Source organism: Halichoeres trimaculatus, unplaced genomic scaffold (assembly GCF_033239565.1).
Source record: "Halichoeres trimaculatus isolate MK-OKI-2021-1 unplaced genomic scaffold, fHalTri1.1 fHalTri1_scaffold_4, whole genome shotgun sequence".
NCBI classification, from domain to species: Eukaryota; Metazoa; Chordata; class Actinopteri; order Labriformes; family Labridae; genus Halichoeres; species Halichoeres trimaculatus.
This window is the reverse complement of record NW_027437182.1, coordinates 6,857,564-6,875,315: the sequence shown is the minus strand read 5'-3', so window position 1 is coordinate 6,875,315 and position 17,752 is coordinate 6,857,564. Positions and strand designations below refer to the sequence as shown.

Here is a 17,752-nt window from a genome sequence, read left to right as displayed (position 1 = left end):
CACTACATCATCCATCCGTTTACTATTAACCCAAAGAAACTTCTAGCTTTTCCATGAGCTGCCTGGAAACATATATTGCAAAAAAAGTGAAATCTTACCCAGGGTTTTTTTTTGTCTTATTTCAGTAATAAAAGTCTTTTTGGACTTAATATGAGTCACATTTATTTGACCAGTTCAGAAAAGTGTCTAATTTCAAGTTATTTAAAAACAAAAATGAGGTCTGAATTGCTTGTAACAAGTAAAAAAAATCTGCCAGTGGGGTAAGAGAAATGTGCTTGTCAAGACTAGTATAAGGTCTAAATATAAGTACATTTTTCTTACCCCACTGGCAAGCAATTCAGACCTAATTTTTGTCTTCAAATTACTTAAAATAAGACACTTTTCTGGACTGGTCAAATGAATGTGGCTCATATTGAGTCTAAAAAGACATTTTTCACTGAAATAATAATAAGAAAAGCCTAAGATTTCTTTGTTTTTGTCTTTGAATTTCCATAGTACCTGGAGAACTAGCTATCATTTATTTTCTCCATCCATTCATTGTGCCATATTCGTCCTCTGATCAAGGATCAGGTCACAGGGGCAGCAGTCTATGCAAGCTCACCCAGACATCCCTTTACCCAGAAATGGTTTCCAGCTCCTCCTGAGGGATCCTGAGGTGTTCCCAGGTCAGATGGGATATATAATCCCTCCAGCAGGCTCCAGGTCTACCCCAAGGCCTTTCCTCAAGGTGAACGTGAACCCAGCATCTTTCAATTGGCAAACTCGTTTAGACTGACTTCTTCAGCTCTTAAGGCTCAATGTCTGTACTCTGAGCTCCCTCTGGACGTCAAAGAGGCAGGGATATATTTATCCATTACCTGTATTGTTCAGTCTTTCCTTAGGGGCTAGAGCCAACCCCAGCCGTCACTGAGGTAGAGGCAGGTTACACCTTAATTGGACAGGTTGCCAGTCAATCTCATGGCTGACACATTAGACACGTTTTGGCATTTTAAGAGTGACCTATTAACCTGACAAGGCTTTCTTCAGACTGTGAGAGAATGCAAAGCATGCACATGCTAACTCCAGCCTGCTCTGATGGGAAATCCTCTTTCTGCACCACCATGCAGTCCCGGTTATATTCTCCGTTAAAATAAAATCAGTGAAACTTTTAGTCTGACAAAAAAAGTTTAGTTTTGAGGAAAGGTTTTGTCAGACTTTGGAGTTATCCTCATTTTAGTGTTTTCATGTTTCACACTGGATTCAGCTGCCCATACTCTCCCTCCTTGCGTGCTTTGCTGTATGTTTTCCTCGCCTGTCTTCTTCCTGTTTGCTGTTGAGCATCATAATCTTGCACTCCCATGCACTCACAAACACCATCACATGTTCCGCTTTCCTTACCCTTATTTATTCATTACAAACAAAGTGATTTATGAACCAATTAAAGTGTAAATTAGGTGCCGGGATTCAAGGAATGATCGTCAACTTAAACCTTAATCGTCTCAAAAACGAAGATGTTTTTGATTTAGAGCCCCGGTGCTGCTACAGCTACGCCACATATATCTGTATAAATATTTCATGCACTTCGTATATCTGTGCACTCACATGGCACGTCATGTGGAGGCTGTATTTTACAGACTCTGTGTGCTGCACTCTGAGCTGTTTTTGGCTGGGTGTTTGCTTTTAAGATGTGTTTCACACACTCGCTGAGAGGGGAATTTAGCAGTGGTGGTCTGAGGGATTGGTGCCGGATTGAGATAAGAGATAGGAGCCATTAGGCTGGGCAGTTAGCCTATTTAAAGGCAGTTAATTATTTACCTCATTTACACTACAGAGCCAGCTAGACTAGCCAGGGTTTACTCATTAGACTGCTGTCTGTTATTTAGACGGGCAGAGCTAACTAGAGGATAATGTGTTAAGTATCACAGAGATGATGTGTCAGTGGAGTCAGTCTGATGTCTCCAATAATCAGTTTTCATGAGTCTGTGGAGTCCTGGTGGAAGCCTCGTGTGGCAGCACAGCATGGGCCGACTAAGTCCTCCAGTAATAATTAGACTGGTGCATAGTGGGAGTTCACTTTAGGGAAGGTTCTTCACCCGCTGGCTGCACACACACACAACCACACACACACACACTCACAACACAAACAGATGTGCACACAGCAAGTGAAGCATGAATGAACAGAAACTCCTGCAAGAAAAGTTTGTACGGACAGAAACAAACCCCATCACTGCCCGGCCTCCTGTTTTCAAATCTTCAGCTTGTTTTCCATCATGTAAGGTTATAATTAGTTTCAAGCTTGTAAAAAGGATCAGTTTTCATTGTTTTTATATGAAGTTTGAAATAATATAAGCTTAGTTTATTTTGTATTTAGATGTGTTAGAAAGTATCCAAGCTTTGAAAATAGTTTATATCCACAAAAACATGTGCCAGCTTTGAAATAATTTCCTTGCTTGGTGTCTAATTGAGATTGTTTTTGTCATTGTTTGTCAGGCTATTTTATGTTTTTTTGGGGGATGTTAATTACTGTCGTTTGTGTCTAGTAATTGTCTTTTTTCTGTGACCACTCATTATTTGCCAGAGACTTTGCTAACCATGCTGCTGCCTGTTTTCATCAGGACACCATTCTTCAACATTTGTTATTTATTTATTCATTTATTTAAACAGAAAATAACTCATCAAGATTAAAAATCTATTTTTCAAGAGTGTCCTGGCCGAGACGGGAAACAGCTCAGTTTACAAAGTTTCAGACTGACAACAACTATGCATAAAAATATAATTAAAAAGGCATTAAAAAAACAATTAAACACATAAAATACCAGAATAAATCAACCAAAGATCAACCAAAGTCTCAAATACAACAGGAAAACACATGTAGCCTGATGTGACCACCTGTAAACAATTCAACATCCCCTCAAACCCATTAATTGAGACCAGCTCTTTTAGCCAAAGCTCTTTCTATAAGTTGTTGAAGGTAAAAAATGCAGCAAATCTGAACGTGATGAACTGCTTTCTTTCTATTCTGTCTTCTATTCTTTCCTACTTTCCTTATTATGTCAGTACCCTGTTGCTGTTCTCCAGTACTTAGGGTTTATTATTTATTTATTTATTTTATCTCTTAGTATTTAAGTAGCACCTTATTATTGAAGTATCTTAGTTTTATAGTATAGTGTCGTTTAAGTTTTCTTTTTAGGGATGCATCGATATGGACATTTGGCCGATAACCAATATCCGAAATATATATTGTTGTCATGGCTGATAACTGATATATATGGATATGGATATTGGTTAAAAAAAAGTAACAATCTGAGATGATGTGTCGAGGTAGTTCACAGTAAAAGAGTGGCACAATCAGGAGAAAGACGATCACGGAGAGGATCAAAGGATAGAGCGCCCGGGATGAACGTGATCAAAAAAAGTTTGTTTTGTCTGTTTTTTTAGATCAAAAACAGGACAAGAGTTATAAAAGAAGAGAGTCCACCCTTATTACGTAGTTTTGGTGTTTACATAGTCACAGAAAACAAGATTATTTGGGTCTTGAAAGATCGTTCAAGATGCTCTGAAAATGCTAGCAGCTGATGAGTAAAAATCGGCCGATACCGATATGTTAAAAATGACCAACGTCAGCCAATACTGATATTGATACCAATATTTTGTGCATCCCTAATTTTTTTACTTTTCATTTTCTTGGATTAAGGGTTTTAGCATTTTAAACAGTAAACTTTGAAAGGACTCTTTGTTGACTACCCTATCCACCTTAATTGCCCCTCATGGATAAATTTTGTATTTTTTTCTGATTCAATTCAATTCAATTCATTTTCGGCAGCACAGAGTTTGAATGAGTCTGACGTTTGGGTGTCAAAAAGGGAAAAAAAAAGAAGTTGGAAACATGTGGAAAAGAAATAAAAATATTTACACATTTACAGGACAAAATGAGAATAGAAATGAGACATACTGCTTTGTCCACAGGGGGCGCCAGAATCAACACAAACAGTTGAACAGTCTTTTGATTATGGTGGTTCATGTTTGATGGCTCGTAAAGTAACAGTTATTTGTATTGGTCTCAGTGGTAGAGTTTCCAGGGTTAGGGTTCAACCCCAAGTGCCCTTGAGCAAGATACTGAATTCTGATTTGCTCCCACTGTTTTTCAGCAGTGTTTGAATGTGTATGAATGAGATTAGCTTATACTAATGGTCCCTTACTGTTGCAGGCGTTGCCATCAGTGTGTGGATGCTATGTGGATGGGTTAAAACGTTACCTTGGTTTAGACAGGTAGATTATCACAGTATTTCCACAAAGCCATAAAAATCCTCCCCACACCTGAATTCACTTTCACATAAGTTGCTGCGAGAGCCACACACACACTCAGGCACTGGTTGTAGATATGTGTGTGTGAGTGTGTTCTACATTAATGTTGCAGCACGATATTTCTTCTCTCCTCCTTCCTCCACCCCTCAGGACCACCTCTGCCAACACCTCCACCCCTTTCCCACCCTCTTCCACTCTCCTTTTTTTTCCTCTCTCAGTCGTTCTGAGCTGAGGTTGGAAGAGACACGGGGTCAGTAGCACTCACAGAAACAGAAACAGGAAGGACAGGAGGTGAAAGCAGCTGTGTGGAAGGTGAGATGCAGCCACCACGTGAGAATCTACTCCTCTTTTTTTCTCACTCATCCCCCTGTTTGTGTCTTGTTTGCTCACATTTCTGTAACACTTTACTGATTGCTTTCCCTGTCACTGTTTTCATCTCTTATAATTCCTTTGTTCCTCTCACGTTTGGCTCATTTTCTCCTCTTTTATCTGCTACACCTCCCCTTCCCTTCCCTCCTTTCTCACCCTTTCTTTTCCCAGTTTGTGTCTTGCAGGCTGGAACATGGGTCACATGTTTCTGCCTGGGATGTGTGAGAAAACGTGTGAACAACAGAAAGAAAGGAGTGTGTTTGGGATTGTGTAAATTGCTGCGTTAGAGGCCGGGTGGTGTTTTTCTGTTCCCAGAATTTTACACTCCTCGCGCATCTTTGGCAGCTAAAACAATGCAGGAGGAACAAGTGAGCATGCTGACAATGAGGCAACACACGCACACATGTATTCACCCCCTTACACACTCACACACACACACACACATGCAACACAGTGCAGTGACTATTGAGCCATGCAGAGGGGGAATCAGCCTGCTTTTTGTTCTGAGGCGATATTTCAATGTGCATGCCACATGTCCTCTTTGTGCATGTGTGTGTTTTTTCTGTGTGTGTAGCGGAAGCCGAGCTGGAGGGCTGTCATCATGCTAAAAATCAATAGAGTGTGAATTTATAAGTGTTGATTTCTTCCCCTCGTTCTGCCTGCTCTGCAGTCTGCAGCACCGCCATCGCCCGCCTGACTTCACACTCTGTTGGTGTCAGGCGGCCTCTTTATCACCAGGATGTGTGTGTGTGGGACTGTGTAGGGGAATAAACGCTGTGATTGCATGCATGTTTGTGTGTGCTTTCATGCACAAATTCCCTATCTGATGAGCTGTTTCATTCAAGTGTCAGTCCTCCCTCAAGTTTGTGTGTGTGTGTGTGAGCAGAAAGTGTTGATTAATGAGCGGTGGGACAGTGAGGTTCATTTATAATCCATGTTGGCGTTTGAGTGTGTTAACACAGAAGCTCAAACTTGCTTATATTGTACATTTGAATATTTCATGCATGTTTGATGTTTGTGTGTGTGTGTGTGTTGTTTTTACCTGTCGCAGTGAGCGGTAGAGGAGGTAATGTGACATGACAGTGTGAGTGTGTGTAAGTGATCTACTCCTCCCTGGAAAGGTGCAACACACCTGCACCCCTCAGTCCTTCTTCCTTTTTCCTGCCATCCCTCATTTCAGCTCATCTTTTATCTTTTGCTCATAGCACGTTTTCGGTTAAACCTCATCAAATCCAGGAGCTTGATCTGTGGCCAGGCTTTAGCATCAAAATATCGTGATCCAGGTACCATTCCAGATAAAAGAGGGCGACTTTAACCAGGCGTGTGTTTGTTTTGAAACACATTTTATTTGATCAAGTCATTTTTTACTGGATACAAAACTACAAGTTAAGGTTTTTCTCAGTACAGTTACGTAGCGCTGTTGTTAGAAGTGTGACAACAAGCAGAAGTTGTAAGTTTGTACGGTGCGCCGGTAGCCGGCTATATGTTGCGCTAATAGCAGCCCAGTGCTACGACCTATCCGTAGGCTAACGTAACAAAAAGCTAACTGTCAGTTTGTAAGTAGTTTAGTAACCATCCATACGTAGCGCTACTGACAGCCTAGTGCTGTGGGATGTGTCAGTAATGTGTAACTTCAGTAAATCCTGGTTATGTCCTGCCAGTCATTTGCCAAGCAGAGCTAACGTAATCTCACTCGATAGACTCTCAAGTTTGAACAGACCACTGCAGAATAACTGCTGACTGTGGGCTGGAATCAACATCAGCACAAACAGATGAACCCTTTTAGCCTTTAGCTTGGGCTGTATCACTCTCCTGTTTATCTTTCTTCTGCTCTTCTGTCCTTTTTCTGCCTGACAGTTAGGCTCCAATGTCCACCATCACTATAAAATTAATCACAGAAGTCGTTTTAGCAGAGAAAAACACAGATCTCTCTTCTCACTAATAAACTTCGTCAGCCAGCATAGTGTTGTCATAGAGACTTGGATGTGCCGTAAATCAATCCGGTCTTGCTTGACCCGATCAGGAAGCTACGAAGTAGCGTTTTTAAATAACCTATATTGGTGCTGATAAAATCATTTTAAAGTGTAGATTAGGATCAGGTATATATCTAGAAGGGAGACTTTTTCAAGAACACAGCCCCTTTAAACCCCCAGATCATGAAAACAATCAGTCACTAAAGCATCATTTCCACCAAGCAGTCCGGTTTAGATCGGCACGGTTTGGTTCGGTTAAGCCTGACAGGCGGTGTGTTAGCCAGATGAGGATAGATGCATCAGTTAAATAACAGTGTGACGCCATAGCAGCGCGACACAGTGTACTCCGCTAATAAATCCAACTAAGAAGAAAAACACGACACAGTAAACAAAGAGCAACAATGGAAGACATCCAACCGACCCAATATAGTGGGTCGGTTCGTCTCCGTTATTTGGGGATCTGTCTTGGGATTAGCCTGTGGAAACGTTGCAAAATGCGTATGCTTAAACATCCTTGATACCATATGATCAGTGGTCAGTTTCTGAAGTGTTACATGCTACATAAACATCAGCAAACTCTGCCTCTGACCAAGGAAGATGTTCTCCACAAGGGGGTGATGTAGGGAAAATATGTTGGGATGTTTTTATGGCAGGATCAGGATCTGGATTTTATTTTTAAGACTAAATTGACCTGAAAACAGGATTTCTTATCCTACATTCTGAACAACTTTTCTGCCCCATTTCATCCCTTTTTTTTTTTTTTTTTTTTTTTAATGTGTTTTCTGAACTGCAGTTGTGTTGAGTTTAGCTTTCCACAAGACGTGTATGCAAAGGAAATGTTAATGTACACATGATTTAAACCATTATTCATTTCAATGCTATGATGAATACATTGTATGATGAAAGCCGGGGGCCTTATGAAAATGAACCTCAGGCTATGATTTCCTTTGCAGCCTTGTAGTTCCTTTTTTTCTGCCCTGTGGAGTTTGAAGACTTGCTGTCTACTTGTCTCATATCAAGGAGCTTCTTCAGTCAAACCAGCACCTCACAGGGTTTATTTCCTTGACAGTACGCCCCTTTTCTTCTTCAAATGCGTGATTAAGATCTGCCGTGGAAGAAAAGTTGTTAAAGGGCAGCAACGCCTGCAGGCCTGTGTTGCTTTGTATCCCAGCATGCTTTGGGCAGTGAAACAGCTGCTTGCCTCTGGAGCTTCACCTCCTTTGTAAAACATCCTGGTGGAAACCTTCAGATGGAAACTTGTTTTTAAAAGTGCGTTTCATTGACAGAACTTGAGAGTGAAGGGAGGCCTCGATCGTACTGTAAGGCTATGAAAAGCATCATACTTTGACAAGTTGAGCCTATGACCAAGCTGCTGCTGGTTAGGACATCCTGGGAGTAGGAGAAGACTTCATTTCTCCTCTGTTTTCCCTGACCTACATTTTTTTCCCTCTCTTCCTGCCTCGCCACTTATTCCCACCAAACTCCAACTGTCCCCGCCACCATCCTCTTCAACGCCGTTAACATCTGCTGCTGTTAATGCAGGAAGAGTCAGATAGCCCACTCGCTAATTAGCGGTGCAGTTACAACCCCACCGTCATTAACTTCCTGAGCGGAAGTAGCCATAACGCTAACGTGGCTTTAGCTCGAAGGAGGTGGATGTGTGGTCGAATGAATAATAGATGGCGTGTCACTTCCTTTTATCGCTAATGAAAGCAGGCAGCTGTTCCTCATGCTCGAGTGCCACTACAGTGTGTGAAGAGACGCTTTCATGTTGTGTGTGAAGGAGTGAGGAGGTAGACAGATAGCATCACAGTCGCAAGGTGAAAGGTTTATCTGTCTGTTGACGGATGGAGAGGAGGTGTTGTCAAGACCGGGGCAGATAAAGTTGAAACGGTTGCCATTTTTCTGCCTATAAAACACTTGAAAACAGTCAAATTTAACAATCTCAGAGTTTAAACAGATATTTCTACAAAAAAAAAAGTGGTGTGAAAAAATCTTTTCTGACTGAGTATTAAAAAAAATTGTGACATGATGATTCTATTATCACCCTGATCACAAGTTCCTCTCATAAGTCACAGTTAAATTATTTTTGTAGCCATGAAGTCAGGTGACAAAGGTTTAAAAGACCAGATCTAACAGTTTTCGATGTAAGATGATAAACTGAGAGAGTAGAAGCTATAGAAAACCAATTGACAGCTGACATTACTTTCTGTTGTTCTTTTTAACATTCAAGATTTTGGAAGAGTTGTTTAAACAGAAGAAATCTAAATTGGTTGATAACCCATATGTTTAGAGCAGGAAATTGATGTAAGCATGAGCTGTATTCAGTGATCATGTAACTCTGCTGTCAAGATGTTCATCATCTGTCTTCCTATGTCAGAGGCATCAGCTATCAAGCTCTTACTGAACATGACATGACATGTTAAGGCCATTACTCAGTGTCTGAGGGTATTAATGTAAGTATAGATGTTTGTATTTTATCCAAAATATTTACAGTCAGTATATAAATGTTGGGCAGCATGTCACTGATTAGACACATTTACAGATATTCAGATCTGCAAATTGTTGGTGGTCAAAAATGAAATACAACTTTGGTAAATTAGACTGCAAGTGTGCAAAGAGCATTATCTTATCCTTGACCTTTTTGTTTATCAAAAGTAAAGTCTATCAATTACGTGTAGCAGTACTGAGCTCAATATTGTTTGATATATTAACTCTTAAAAGCCCAACTCTTAAAAAAAAAGTCAGAATATTCTACTCTTTTGGAACTGAGATGTTTGTAAACCCTTTAAACAAAATTTAAAAAAAGAATTGCTATATCCTTTGTTCATTATGTATTGATTATAATCATTTTTGAGAAATTGGGCAGTTTTGGCATCTTTTTTTTTTTTTTTTTTTTTTTTTGTAAATATGCATTCTTTCAATGCAGAAAATACTCATTTAAATTTTTTTTTAGAACAATTTAGCCATTTTGAAATGGGCAATAATACCTGTGTCTGTAGTGGGATGATACTATCATTTTTAATTTTTTTGGACAGGTTTTAACAGGAACTATTTATCATGTTAACAGTAATAAAAAATAGATTGTTTTTTTCCAATTTTTCTTTTTTCTTTCTTTCTTTTTTTTTTTTTTTGCATTTTTTCAAATGTCAAATTGAATGAAGATTGTAATTTTGAGTATAGTACACACATTAGTTATAAATAAGTTATATTATATATATATATATATATATATATATATATATATATATATATATATATATATATATATATATATATATATATATATATATATATATATATATATATATATATAATGAATGAATCAATAGGTATTAATGACATACAAAGGTCATTTCAGCTGCATCAAGACCTGACAGGGTATGTCTCAAATATGCGACAACAGGCATCAAGGGGTTAATAATGAGATAGAGGTCTTTGAAACTCAAGTATCAAATATGATACACTTGGCAATACAGGGTTAATTGAGGTCATCTTACAGATTGTTCTTGTTTCACAATGTTTTTTTTTCCTACAACCCATTTATTTTTTTATTGAACCACTTGAATTAACCATTTGTAGGTTCTTTATTTTTCAAGGTGCTTAGACTCTCATGTCCTTCACGGTTTTTGTTCTGTGCGTCATGTTAGAATAGAAGTTTATTTGTTATTGCAACAAGTACAACAAAATTGCACAAGCCCTTCAGCCAGTGAAAACAGTGTAAAGTGCAAAACAGCTGCCATGTTCAGGTGCATTGATGGCATAGAGGTAATTGTTCTATTGTAATTATATGACGACGAATGAGATATTGATTTCAGCCTTGTTCAGAAACTGTCTCTGAACCGGTTTGTCCTTGTGGTGATCGGCCTGTACCGCCTGCCTGATGGTAACAGATTAAACATGTGGTGTCCAGGGTCAGAGGGGTCCTGGGTTATTTTTCCCAGCTTTGGGGGCAGTGGGAATGGTGCAGTTCTTCCAGTTTGAGGAGAGGGCAGTCGGTGATGTTTTTGGCCGTGTTGATGATCCTTTGCAGTGACGTCCTCTGAGCCACTGTGCAGCTGGTGTACCACTGCCAGGATGCTCTCGATGGTGCACCTGCAGAAAGACACAAGCAGTCTCTGGGGGGTGTTGTTCTTTCTGAGCACCCTCAGGAGGTGCAGTCTCTGCTGGGCTTTCTGCAATAGCTCAGAGGTGTTCGCAGTCCAGGTCAGGTCCTTCTCAATGATCAGCTCCTTGGTCTTAGCTGTGTTGAGGAGCAGGTTGTTATCACTGCACCACCCAGTCAGCTGCTCCACCTCAGCCCTGTATGCAGATTCATCCCCCCCAGAGATGAGCCCCACTACCGTGGTGTCGTCGGCAAACTTGATGATGGCGTTAATGGGGTGTGCAGAGGTCCGACAGGAAGCTGTGATGTGATGTTGTGGATGTATCGCTACTTGTGCTACGTTTATAATGCCAAAGCTATGGAAAAAAGCAACCATTAGATAATTTATCACATGAAAACCCCAAACTTTATTATTTCACCTTTTAAATTTATCAGCAAAAGAGGACACAATGCACAAAAAGATGACCTAAGGGACGTCGAGCATCATGTAAAGATGGAATAATGTAAGAAAATTTAAGCTAATGCTTATAGTAAATTCATCCACCCTCTGTTCTTGCCCCCAATGCTTATCAGCCAAAAGCAGTAACTTGATCATTTCTTGTTTGGTCCCCTATGATTTGTAAACCCTCCATCCGTGAGAATGATTTCAGAGAAAAATGTCAGAGTTTGATGAATTGCTGCTGTTTCATGCTCCCAAAACATGCTGCAAGGGAACTCTGTTTCCCATTTATATGCGGCTAATCCCAGAGTCAGGCATACTCAGATGACACCCTTCAGTTTCTGTCAGAGTATACCTATCCTATCACATTCTGCAAGGCAGCACAACACTGATACTTGGCAGCAGTGTGCGCGGATCCTCCCGAGTTGTTCAGCAGACAGATACACTGGAGGTCACTTGCCAGATGCATCCCGTACATCCACAGGAGTCTGTCTGAATGTTGGTGAAGTCCCTCGTCTCTGTGCTGTTTGATGTTCTTACAGCTAATTTCCTCATGTGGAGGCAAAGGATACTCTCAACTGAACAATGTAAGGAGAGACTTTAAAGCCATCCCTTTGTGCCTGTTGGTGTCTTTGTGTTTTGGGAAAAAGCACAAGTCTCTATTGTTTGTTCTGAGCTCAGACAGAATTTCCATTTAGCAGGCAGACACGGGACATAGTGTATTGTTTAAAGTAAGCTAAGAGAGAGCAGTTTTAGTATTTTTCAGACACAGATGGTTTGTTTTTGTCTCTTTGGGGCTTTACAGCTGCTGATTAACAGCCAAATACTGAAGGAATAAAGCTTTTAAGCCTATTTTTGTCCAGATTTTTCCCTTTTGTACTTTGAAGACAACATCTGCTCATTAAAAAACATTAAAATTCATGCTGCACTTTGGCTCTTTAATATAGTATCCAGAGCAACTTGTAATCTTTGTTTGCAGTCTCTGACAGATGAAGCGGCTTGTTCTGGCCTGTAATGAAACAGTAGCGTACTCACTTTAGCTCTTTTGAGTGTTTTTTCTCATCTAATGGAGCCAGAAGCTCCCTCTCATTTTTCTCTCTGGTCGGTTGAGAGCCAGATGTTGTTTAGCACAGAGGGAACTATCTGGCCCCTTGTGAATACAGACATTGTCATACTGGACTGAGCTGGATCATTCTGGATTAGGAGGGGGGAAAAGGGAGGCTGCGTGATCTATAATCTATCAGACGAAAGAGGAGTGAAGAAGATTGAAGACAAATTGGCCCAGAAGATGTCTCCTGTTGTATTGTACTATTCATAGACGGAGATAATCTTAGACTGGAGTTGACTGTTCTCAAATGGCTCTAATAGAGCGAAGGGATTGATCTGTTCCTGCAGAGCAAACATAGACCCAGCTCTGAAATCACAGATACACCTCTCCTTCTCTCGGGCTTCCAGCATCCTTTAGTCGATCCGAAGCTGCAATCAGAAACATTCCAGCGCTCAGTTTTCTTGTCTGTGATTTTTCTGCTCTGGAGCCTCTGAAGTGATGTGTCATTATGCAGAAGTGTCCTCCACATCTGCAGCTCACCTGATTACACATCAGCTGGATCCCAGGGAATACCTTTGTAATGAGACGCAGATTAAAACGAAATGTAAAACAGAAATCCGATTTAAAGCAGCCATGTAAACATGTAATATGTTTTCATATGATATTAAGGGTTGTTGTAGCAGTTCTGGACTCAGACAGGGTGAGAAAGATCCAACATGCTACTTACTACTCTGTAGTTTATTTCAAAAATCAATCACAATGACTCAAGCTTTTGTCTGGAGTGCATGTTTTATTTCTCCTTGCTTTTTGGGAAAAAGTAAGACCCAACAAGTTTGATAACCAAACTTGGTCTTTGTACAGGAAGTCATTGGTTATTGGTGTTATCATTATTAATGTTCCAGTAAGTTATATGTTGTTTGTATTCTACATAAATAGACTGGTTTCATTTAGAAATTTTGGATGTCAAATTTACTTTTCTATTGTCTTTCGGGAGCTGCCTTTTGCGTTCATTCCTGCCAGTGTTTACACTAAAATTGGATTTTATGTTGAAATATTACCAAAAGATGCTGTGGACAGTGTCCCTAAATGTGACTAATAGGTAAAAGCTTTAAAAGTTAAGTATCATGGGTCTGAAAGACAGAAATGTTGACTCCTCATAGACTTATGGGGTCTTAGGAGGCTAAATAGATAGATAGATAGATAGATAGATAGATAGATAGATAGATAGATAGATAGATAGATAGATAGATAGATAGATAGATAGATAGATAGATAGATAGATAGATAGATAGATAGATAGATAGATAGATAGATAGATAGATAGATAGAATGTCATGACACAATGCACGACATCTACCCTTTGTCCTGCTGTATCCATAGCAACAACAACTACAACAACAGCAACAGCATGGCGGACTTCCTGTACTCAAAAGACCAAGATTCCTTGCAAACAGAAAATGCACAGAACACAAATTAATGTTCCTTCGGATGAAGATATCCTGATAGGTGTATACATGACCAAATATTCGGGTGAGAAAAAGAGAGGAACATTGAGGTGTTTTTTGGGTTTCAGGTTTTTCATATTGGTGTTTGTTCTGATTTATTCTGAATATGAAAGGGTTACTGACTTCATGTAAACGCAGTGTTTGTTTCTTGAGTTCTTTGTCAGTTTATTGTAGCCTGTTGCTGTTTTTTTGGTGTCTCGTGTCTCCTGGCTCCATCTGTGTTTATTGTGTCAGTTTTCCAGTGTTTTTGTTTTCTGTTTCTTTTGTAAGAGTTTTTGGATTTTGAGCTTCGATAAATTAACCTTTTTGTTTAAATCTGCTATTGGGTCCTCCACCTCTTGTTTCCTGCTCCTGTGGGCTCATGACAACTGTCTGTACAGAGGGAAAATGATACACATACAAACCAACAATTTACCCCCATTTACACCAACAAAACGCATCGTCATACACGAATACAACACACAAGAGTCACTTGGATACTTTGTTCAAAAGAGTGATAGCAGAGGGGACCCATTTGGATGCAGTTTGCAGGCTATGGACCTCAATCTTCATCCAGATGGGAGGATTGTGAAGAATGAGTAGAGGGGGTTTATGGTGTGTGGTCTGCATGTGATGCAGGGTTCCTACAGCTCAAGGCAAGTTAAATTTAAGACTTTTTAAGACTTTTTTAATGATGTTGGTAATCAAATTTAAAAACAAGTCGACAACAAACTACAATTGAAACAAACAAAACTAACAAACAAAAACACCACATGAATTGCCTGGGTTAGAGGCAATTTTAACCGAATGTTTATTTTTACATTAAACATCACTTTTGACCTTTTTTTAACCCCATTTTTACAACTTTATGCCTATTTTGCCCCAATTCATCTTTTTTGGCCACTGTCAAAACCATTTTTGGAATTTTTACATGGTTTTTGAAATTTAATTTCAAATTTAATTCTCAATTTTGCTTCCATAATCAATTTCCCTAAGCCACTTTTGGATTTTTTTTGCCAATTTTTCCTCATTTTTTTCTCTTTTCAGGCACCCTAAGTAGAACCAAGACATGCATCTGCTTTAAAAGTTCCTGGTGCAACCACATCACCGTTTTGTTAGTTCCGCTATTGTGATTATGCGATGTTGCCACAAGAGTAAATCAGGAAATTATTTAGAAAAATAGATAAATGTTACTTAATTTTTTTTCTACTTCAAACTAACATAAACTTTACCACTGTGTTCAAATTTTTAAGGCTTTAGAAACTTGGATTTAAGACTTTTTCATGCCAATTCAGGCCTTATTTTTAGAATTATGAATTCAATGCCTTTTAAGACTTTTCAAGGATCCGCGGGAACCCTGTGATGGCTTTGTTGTTGAGTTCAGAAAGGTTGGGTGTCAGGATTTGATATAATTTCACTGATTCAAAAGTATTTTCACATTGTGCAGGTATGGCCTTGTAGTTTTGGTCACACCCCATCAAGCTCACCCATGAGCGTGTGGCCTGGGTTTGGAACCAACTTGAGGATTCGCTCCTTTTTCCTGTACTTTCTGATTGAAGGCATAAAAAGCCAGATTTTTTTTTTTTTTAAATGAGTAGTTTCACAACAATGATTAAAAATGTTACATTAGACTGGACAGAATCAAGTATTTATACCTTTGTGACATCTGTGTTAAAGGGAGACTTCAGTAACTCCAGCCACCTGTGATTTTTTTCACCACTTTTGACACGATGATATCAGACTGAGGGACTGATATGAAGCAGTTTATTGCAGATGGAAAGTTAATACTGTTATATTCAAAGCTTCACTGTGCTACTGTAAGGCACTGACTGGATAAAGAAGAGAGGATGTCACTTCATTTCAGTTTATTGAGATGTGGAGCCAAAAGAGTCAGCGCTGACAGATTGTGTTGGTGCAGCCAAGGCTTGATGCCGAAATCTGTAGAGGTGTGATTTTAGGGTCAACCTGACTATGCCTTTAAAAAAAGAAAGAGGTTTTCCAAAGAGAGTTTTTATCTTGGTTTATAAGACTTAACAAATTTTCATTTTATGGTTTGGACTCTGTTCCATCTGTTAGTCAGCCAGGGAATGTAAGAAAGCGCATGCAGGCAGATGACACCAAAAGATCACTTGGTTTGAGTCAAACTAAGTCATATCTCTGGGATCACCGTCTTTACAAGTGACTTTAATAACAGAAAAGAAAATCCAAAGTCACACAGAAAATTCTTCCACTTTAGGTTTACTCCTTCAGAGACAGTTTCAAATACACTGCTGTGGTCCTGATTGGCTTATAACTTCTTATTCCAATGAGGTAAACCCTGCTTAGTGAAAGCTTTTAAATCCTGCAAACACGCCTGATTGAATTAATTTCCCTGCTGAGGCGAGCCAGAAAAGTCCAAGTGAAGGTGATGCAATGCTTGAAGTTGGAAACTTCCCTTAAATTAAACTGTTGGATTTTATTTTAGATCCAGTAACCTTTGATTGAAAATGCCCTTAATGTTAAAAGTTATACGATTAAACACTTATTAGGCTGCAAAGGTTGTTGACGTTGCACTCTTCAGATTTTGCAGCGTTCAGTATTTTGCATGTTTATTCATCCCTGTGTGTGTGTGTCTGCACCTGTGCGCCTGCTCCAATGTGTTAGTGTCTATCTCGGGCTTAGAGCTGGCAAATTAAGCTGGACAGTTCTGCCTCCTTTCTCAGGGGTAAACAGAGATAGCAGGTCCCATGTCTGGGCTGTGATAAGGACTTGGGACCTGTGTTATTGTTGCAGTTTTGCACTCTTTCCTGCAGCTTTCCCACCTTCGCTTTCACAGCTGCTGCAGCCCGAGCACGGTCAGCATGCACAAGAAATCTCTCATGCATTCAAGTAGTGGTTTCTTTTTCCTTTTAAAAAGACAGAGTACGAGACAGAAAGTGACAGAAGGAGGGCTGGGGGAGAGGAGAATATAACGGTAAAGCAGCCCTGCATGTCTGAGATATGAGTGTGTACAGCTGCCACTCCCATCTCTGCAGCCTTTTCACCCACTTTCCCTCGCCCACCTCCTGTCCCCTGTTCGCGCTCTCCCGTCTTATTTCCTGTTGGCCTGCCTTCTTTCTAAGCCTGCTCTGTGTCATATTAACAGACTAATTCAATCTCAGCTACACAGGCACTCCAACGTAATGACCCATGACATTCAATTAACGCGTTTTCTTCTTCTTCTTTGTGGGTTTGTTCAGGGATGATTTTCTGTACATCTCTGTTCACGTGGTGTGTTGGTGTGACCTTCTGAACGCATACAGTATCGCTCCAAGGGCGGTGACTTTAACCTTCATATATACAACCATGCCCTATATCTGCTTTATATTTCTCTCTTCGGATTGAATCCAAGAAGAAAGAAGCGACTGAAAAGTCCTTTTTGCTCTTTTGTGCTTTGAGTTCAGCATCGACTCGACTTTTATGTTGTTACAGAAAAATCCACTACTGCAGCTTTTTCTGTGGCTTTAAGCTTCAAAACATAAAAATCCAGGTTATACTCTAGCAGCAGTGTAGTGCCTGTTAGTAGAAATTAAATACTCAAAATAAAATGGTGAAAATGACAACAATAAGGCCTCAGAAACAAAGAGCTGAATATTGACTGTTGGATGAAAATCAAGGCAAGGGTTGACTCCAGCATCAAGAATAGAGCCAATGACTCAGCAGCTATAAATACATTTATATTTGTTCGAGTATTGTTATTACTTTTTCCTTTTACACAAACAAAGAGAACATCCAGCATGGATAATATCAACAAAATAAAACATACAGGTATAAAAGAAGATGCAATCCACAGGGCTCATGTGAGTGAGAAATGGATCCATGGAGTCTATATTTTCATGAACTTTCTTTTTATTAAATGAAGCAAACAGGTCAAGAGGAAACAGTCCATGGTTTACTTTTGCCAGGTTGATTGAGAAGATAGTTTTCCATCTATTTGAGATGCACAATCCTACTTTTTCTGATCCTGATACCTGGACTTTGGGATCAGCTGAAACTGTTAATGATCTCATCCAATACCAGCATTTGTTTAAC

At 39.6% G+C, this 17,752-nt stretch overlaps 1 protein-coding gene across 3 annotated transcripts in view; it reads left to right on the top strand.

The window, feature by feature from the left end:
• Positions 1-17,752, top strand: part of kank4 (KN motif and ankyrin repeat domains 4) — a 130,111-nt gene that overhangs the window by 70,778 nt on the left and 41,581 nt on the right. Inside the window, exon 2 of one of the 3 annotated variants that reach the window (XM_074668000.1) lies at positions 4,435-4,596. The exons of the other annotated variants lie outside the window; for them this stretch is intronic. The gene's annotated coding sequence lies outside the window, so the exon portion shown is untranslated. The remainder of the gene's footprint in view (positions 1-4,434; positions 4,597-17,752) is intronic. 3 annotated transcript variants of the gene reach the window in all.